At 40.4% G+C, this 7,583-nt stretch overlaps 1 pseudogene; it reads left to right on the top strand.

Annotated features, from left to right (window-relative positions):
* Positions 1-531: 531 nt before the first annotated feature.
* The window catches only part of LOC132131859 (potassium voltage-gated channel subfamily H member 1-like), an 82,198-nt pseudogene continuing 75,146 nt past the window's right edge, over positions 532-7,583 (top strand).

Here is a 7,583-nt window from a genome sequence, read left to right as displayed (position 1 = left end):
ATTAAGATTTGTCATGCGAGTGAGCTCGCTCTGTTGCATTCTAGGACTTTCACCGGTAAAGAAGGCATTACAGGTGCTGACTGTCCAGTAGTTGGTGCTGTTACCCACAAAATGAAAAGGCAGAGTAAAAAAGCAGTACCTAAGGCTGGCACAGATTCATTTTGCTGTAAAAGATGTGGCTCAAAGCATCAGCCTAAACAATGCCCAGCATATGGAAAGCAATGTGCAAAATGCAAAGGCATGAACCACTTCGCTAAGCAGTGTTTTTCGAAGAATAAAACAAAGCAATCGTCATTTGTTCATGTTGTGGATGAGACAGAGTTGTCTGACACTTTCTTTGTGGGCATGGTCAGTGGAGACACAGAAAATATTCAGCAAAAACAAGAAGAAAATAAAAAAAATGACTCCGATGTGAACTGTGTATCTGATGACAAATGGATTGTGTCACTACAAGTCAATGGAACCATTGTGCCTCTTAAACTTGATACAGGAGCAAAGGCCAATCTCATAAGCATAAGTGACATAAAGGAAATGAAAATCAAGCCTCAGATAAAAAGAAACACTGTGTCGCTCAAAACCTACAATGGACAGGAAATAAAGACTCAAGGTGTGTGCAGACTCCGAGTATGTGTCAAGAACAAAATTCATCACCTGCTCTTTGTTGTAGTTCCAGATAATCATCAGTCTCTCCTTGGTGACAAAGCCTGTGAGGAATTAGGACTGGTAAAAAGAGTGTACTGTATCAATAGTCATGGTGTAACAGCAACACAGCAGGAAACTACAGATGACATTGTTCGCAGATTTGATGATGTTTTCAAGGGACTGGGAGCTCTACCATTCATTTACAAAATTCATCTCAAAGAAGATGCTCACCCTGTAGTTCACGCTCCGAGAAGGGTTTCTGCGCCACTGAAAGAGAAACTAAAAAAGGAGCTGGATAAGATGACAGCTCTAGGAGTAATTAAGAAAGTGGAGGAACCCACAGACTGGGTGAACTCGATGGTCTGTGTGAAAAAGAAAAATGGTGATCTGAGAGTATGCATGGATCCTCAAGACTTGAATGCGAGCATAAAAAGGGAGCACTACCAGATTCCCAAACGTGAGGAGATCACGAGTGAAATGACTGGTGCACAGTATTTCAGCAAGTTGGACGCTTCACAGGGATTCTGGCAATTGAAGCTTCATGAAGACAGTACCAAGTACTGTACGTTCAATACTCCATTTGGACGGTATTCATTTCTTCGTCTACCCTTTGGCATAATTTCAGCCTCAGAAATCTTTCATCGTGCCATGGAGCATATCATAGAAGGACTGGAGGGAGTTCGTGCATATGTCGACGACATAGTCGTTTGGGGATCCTCTTTGCAGGAACACAATCAGAGACTTTTCCAGCTACTTCAGAGAGTTCGGAAATATGGCCTCAAGTTAAACAGAGCCAAATGTCTGTTCGGTGTCACTGAAATGACCTTTCTAGGTGACAAGTTGTCTGGATGTGGTGTTGAACCTGACAAAAGCAAAATTCAGGCGATTCTGGACATGCCGAGTCCTGTGGACAAAAAAGGTGTGCTGAGGATAATGGGAATGGTAAATTTCATTGGCAAATTCATACCAAACCTCTCCGCAAAAACTGCGAACCTCAGGGAACTGTTGAATCATAAAGCTGAGTTCAAGTGGACAAGTAAGCATGAGCAAGAATGGAAAATGCTCAAGTCAACCTTGACAAATGCACCAGTGCTAACCTACTTTGATTCCTCTAAGTGTATCAAAATATCCACGGACGCATCAAAAGATGGTCTAGGTGCAGTCTTGCTCCAAGCAGATGTTGATGGCTGGAAACCGATAGCCTATGCCTCTAGAACAATGACACAATCTGAGTGCAGATATGCTCAGATCGAAAAGGAATGTCTTGGACTTGTTTTTGGATTTGAGAAATTTCACGAATACGTCTATGGCTTATCGTCATTCACAGCAGAGACGGACCACAAGCCTTTAATTGCAATCATCAGAAAGAATCTGAATCAGATGTCTCCACGTATTCAGCGTCTAATGATGAGACTGCAACGTTATGATTTCGAATTAGTCTACACACCAGGGAAATACATAGTCCTAGCTGATGCGCTGTCCCGTGCACCATTAACATGCACATCCTCAGATGCGAGTTCCACAGAAGATGATGTGAACACACATGTGAATCTTGTTGTTGAATCTCTTCCCGTGTCTGATCAGAAGCTCAAGCAAATAGCTGAGGAGACAGCAAAAGATCCAGTTCTCCAGGCTGTAATTGAAAATCTGAACAATGTCTGGGTCAAAAGTTCCTGCTCGCAATTCTACAATGTTAGAGATGAGCTCAGTGTGGCAGATGGCATTCTTCTGAGACGGGACAGAATAGTTGTTCCACTAGCGCTGAGAAAAGAGATGCTTTCCAGGATACACGAGGGACATCTTGGGATGGAAAAGTGCAAGAGGAGATCCAGGGATTCAGTTTATTGGCCTGGAATAAATTCTGACATTGAAAAAATGGTCAGTACTTGTGAAGTTTGTCTGAAGCATCAAAACAAGCAAGCAAGAGAACCAATGATCACAACAGACCTACCTCAGCATCCTTGGCAGAAAGTAGGTACTGATCTGTTTCATTTCCATGGTAAAGAGTATTTGCTGGTAGTGGATTATTTTTCAAATTTTCCAGAAATAGCCCTGCTGTCTAGCTCCTCAAGTGCATGTGTGATACAGTAGATGAAGTCGATTTTTGCCAGGCATGGCATTCCTCTGGTTGTAGTGAGTGACAACGGCCCGTGTTACAACTCAAAGGAATTTCAGGACTTTGCTGCTCACTATGATTTCAGACACGTGACCTCAAGTCCCCATCATGCTCAGTCTAATGGGAAGGCAGAAAAAGGAGTGCATATAGTAAAGCAATTGTTGAAGAAAGCATCTGAAGGAAGGTCAGATCCATATCTAGCTCTTCTGAGCTATCGAGCAACCCCTCTGGAACATGGTGCATCTCCTGCAGAGCTCTTAATGAATCGCAAGATAAGAACGACACTTCCCTGCCGGATTGACACAAAACAAGACATGATGAACAGTGCAGCAATAAAGCAGAAACAGAAGGCTCTTCAAAAGAGACAAAAAACAAACTATGACAAGCAAACCAAAATGCTGAAAGTGTTATCAAAGAATGACATTGTGAGAGTGGAAGATACCAACTGCTGGGACAAGAAAGCTGTTGTTTTGGAAGAGGTGAATCCGAGATCATATGTTGTCAGAACAGAGAATGGGCAGGTCCTTCGGAGAAATCGCAGAAGTCTTCTTAAGACGCAAGAAACGAGCCAGACACTGACTGACATTAAAGGAGAAGAAGTTCTGGTCTCACCTGAAGATGTAACACCACCCAGCATGCAGTCTTCTTCATCTTCTTCCATTCCCCTGGAAAATGGTCATTCTGTAAAAACAAATGACCCTCCTATAATAAGAAGATCATCACGCATAATAAAGAAACCTGATCGACTTAATTTGTAAATAACTCTGCTCAGTTACCTTTGAAATGTGATAAACAAATGTGTTGTTTTGAAATTTCTGTTTAGTGTCAAATGGATAATTGTGTTATATTATTTCTATTGTTTCATGCATTTTAGTTTATATTTTTCTTCTAAAGGAAAGGGGATGTGGTGATTAGGTGTGTTTCCTATGATCGTCCTCTAGATGGCAGTAATACCTAATAGAGTGAACAATTACCTAAAAGGGTCACAAAGAAGTGACAGGGAGCTAAGCTCATGTTAGAATTGTATGTTCTGATAATAAAGAGGCTACACGCCAGTTCAAACAATTTATTTGTTCAGAGTGTTTGATCAATAAACACTACATTACATAAAGAGCGTAAATTGTGTGTGTGTGTGTGTGTGTGTGTGTTGTGGAATGTGTTTCGTTTCTCCTTTGAGGCTGCTCACGTGACTATGGAATTTCTCGTCCAGTGTCGTAAATAACTTAATTCCAGCCAGGCTGGCGCCAGGCCAGGCATTTAGTTTAGAGAGAGTTGGGTTTATATGCCTGAATTCAAAATCTACAAGCTTTGGGTTTGCATTGTTTTAGATTCAACGAACCGTGATTCATTAGTTCAGAACCCATGAATCGATGAACTGCCAGGTTTCTGTGAAACAGAGCACATCTAGGTTGTGGATCCGGTGGCTCCGGTTAAAATATTCTTCTGCGTGATGCATGCAGTTCTGTTTATTAATCCCTAGAGCACTAAAAGCTGCATAGTGCTGCTTAAAAGGAAAATCTGGTCTAATCATCTAGTGTACGTTCAGAGGATTCTAAAGCTAAAAATGGGTTGAAACAGTCTCCATGTCTGTGGATTCCCCATGGTTTTAAAATCGGTCAAGATTTGAAAATCATCTAGTGTGTCCCAGGCCTAAGGCTGGGGCTGCAGTTGTAGTTCTTGTGTTTCTCTTTTTTTTCTGTGATTCTTCTTGATAACAGCAGCTGTTCATCATTAATGCTCAATCATCACTTAATCACTTAATTATGTCAATAACTTTAACTTTGCTTCAGTGTTACTTTAACTCTATTTAGAGTGGGACCAAATGGTCTCTTAGCAGAATTTATTTAACTCTGGGGATTTTACTGTGTAGAAAATTACAAAGAATTTTTTTCTTTCTTTAAAATAATGTGCATAGATGTATTACTAAGAGCAGGAACTGGAAGTAAAAAAAATAATTGGGTCATTTTCAATTTCATGTAAAATTTAAGCACACAAACACACACAAACTGTCCTTGGTCTTGGTTTTAGCGCAGACTCGTTTATTTAATCCCTTGGAGGAAGTTCAGACTCAAAGCCATAGTTTTTCTGGGGCTTTACGTAGCTTCAGTAGCAGAGCCTGTAGCGGCAAAGGAGTGTCAGAGCAGGAGATTAGAGTTCTCTCTCTCCATCTCTCTCTCTCACTCTCACACACAAACACGATTCTGTTTCCCACAGCAGCAGCAGAGAACACCTGTGCTGGGCTTGTCAACATAAGTTATCCATTCTTTCTTGCTGCTGGCAGAATACAGTTAAAGCCTAGACAGTGTGATAAAGGGTTAAGGTGCTTCTGCAGCGTAATGAGGCAAATGAAAATGAAAATTCAAATTTAGGTTTAGTGTAGATTAAGTAGACATGTCAACATGACATGACAAGGTAACGAACTACATGGACTGACTAGCCAGTAAAAATGCAACATGAAATTAAATATTGAGCAACGTAACATGATGCTAAAGCTTAAATACCATGGACCATGGAGGCAAAAGGAAGGAATTGGTATGTGGAAATGCCAATTTCAGAAGCATGATTCATCTTGCTCTATTTGTTTACCACTAGTTCATACAGATGATGTTTGTTTTTCTGTGCTAACTTGTTTCATAGCCTATGATTCAATAGGTGTCATCATCACACAGTTTATATACATGTCATATCCAAGTTTATTAGATCCAAGTTGCAGTGTTCTTTAAATGATCTTATAAGATAGCTAAAATTGCAGTCGGTAGAAGGCATAAGACCATTTTAGGACTGGCTATAATAAGTGTCCTGTATCATAAGTCACGATGGGTAAAATATCTTCTAAATATAAATTATTGATTAACTACTTCTTTCCTTTCTTGCAGGGCATCAGCAGCCTCTTCAGCTCTCTGAAGGTGGTACGTTTGTTGCGACTTGGCCGTGTGGCCCATAAGCTGGATCATTACATTGAATACGGTGCGGCGGTGCTTGTGTTGCTGGTTGGTGTGTTCGGCCTGGCGGCCCACTGACTGGCCTGCATCTGGTACAGCATTGGTGACTATGAGGTCATAGATGAAGCAAATAACATGGTCCGTAGGGATAGCTGGCTGTATCTTCTGGGAGAATCCGGTGGCACACCATATCGCTTCAATGCCAGTGGCACAGGAAAGTGGGAAGGAGGTCCAAGCAAAGATTCAGTCTACATCACATCATTGTACTTCACCATGACCAGCCTGACCAGTATCGGCTTCGGGAACATCACCCCCACCACTGATGGAGAGAAGATCTTTACCGTGGCCATGATGATGATTGGCTGTGAGTAAAATCCAGTTTTTTTTAGCTCTGCATGACTTTGGCACTACGTAACCTGTATATTTTAGAACAAAAAGACATGAGAGATCCATTACTTTAAGGATCAATTTCCCCAAACAACAAACAGTCAGAGAAAGATACTAGGCTTTAAGCTATCAGTTATAGTTCAGAAAAAATCCTGTAAAGATGTTAAACTGTGTTTGTTGTAAAGCTTTGGACTGCAGGTGTGTTCTCACACTCTCAGTGGAATATCAGTTCTATATAGAGCCATGTCATGATCTAGATTACATTCTGTCCAGACTGTGGCCTGGAGAACACTATGATGAATTAAATAATTGCTTAGTTTTGGGAAAGCTCTAATTTCCTGTACGGCAGAATTCAGAAATACTTCAGAAAAGCCATTAACAGATTTACAAGCCAAATTCCAGATTAAATACAACTGGGCTGCATCTGTGACATGCTGTGACTACCACAGTAAATACAAGGTCACACTTTATTTTAGTGCTTCATTAGGATAAATTATTACAGAGTAATTCTAATTAACTACATGTATGGGTAACAATTTATTTCCCCTTTAGAAATTTGGTTGACTATTAGTAACTTTGCATCTACATGTCAGCCAGCAGTCATCAGAGTATTAATAGACTGTGAATAGATCTGCTAACTTGTTGTTATTGCATCATGCAGTGTATTCCTGAAGTAAATGCATATTTTATTACTGAATTTTACCCACTTCAAACCTAAATGTGCTAATGCGTACAGGCCTAGTTAGTGCGGTTGTGTGGGGTCTCTGTGGGTTTACCCGTTCAAGGCTTGAGTGATGCTGTTGGCCGCCTGAGGGTGACGGTGATGTGGAGTGTCATAAAAGTGGGTTGAGACTGACAGAAAGACAGAAGATCACAGTGTGAACCTGCTGATGCAAAGGAAACACTGCAGGCACACATTCACTGTGACAGCGCTTTAGCCACACACACACCTGGGGAGAAGATGCTATTAGATTCCACTAAAAGAAAATTAAGTCTTTTGCATTACAACAATGAGTATTTGAAATTAATTTAGGCTTCATTTTATTTATGCTAAGCTCTCTATATTTCTCTCTCTCTATAGACTATGGAATGAATTGTAAATAAATAAATAAATAGCAGTGATCAGTGTTTTTTCTGTTCTGCTGTTTGTAAACAATGGAACAGTCGGTTTGTAAATGGGAGCAGCAAAATTGCAAGGGCCATTGCAATAATCTGTCTGAATACAGGACAGGACTAACTAAAGTCGACATCTCTCTCTCTCTCTCTCTCTCTCTCTCTCTCTCTTTCTCTCTCTCTCTCTCCCCCCTCCCTCTTTCTCTCCCTCAGTTGAACAAAATTTTATTTGTGCTTTATTGGCATGACAGTTGTTATAATGTATTGTCACAACATACTGTTTACACAGAATCTAGAACATATATAAACCATGAATATAGATTTAAGAAGTAGAAATAAAAAAATCTACATTTTAGTATTCTGTGAACAATTAAAAATCCAAT

This window comes from Carassius carassius, chromosome 48 (genome assembly GCF_963082965.1).
Source record: "Carassius carassius chromosome 48, fCarCar2.1, whole genome shotgun sequence".
NCBI classification, from domain to species: domain Eukaryota; kingdom Metazoa; phylum Chordata; class Actinopteri; order Cypriniformes; family Cyprinidae; genus Carassius; species Carassius carassius.
Note: the sequence above shows the minus strand (reverse complement) of the source record. Positions and strands in the feature narration are given on the sequence as shown.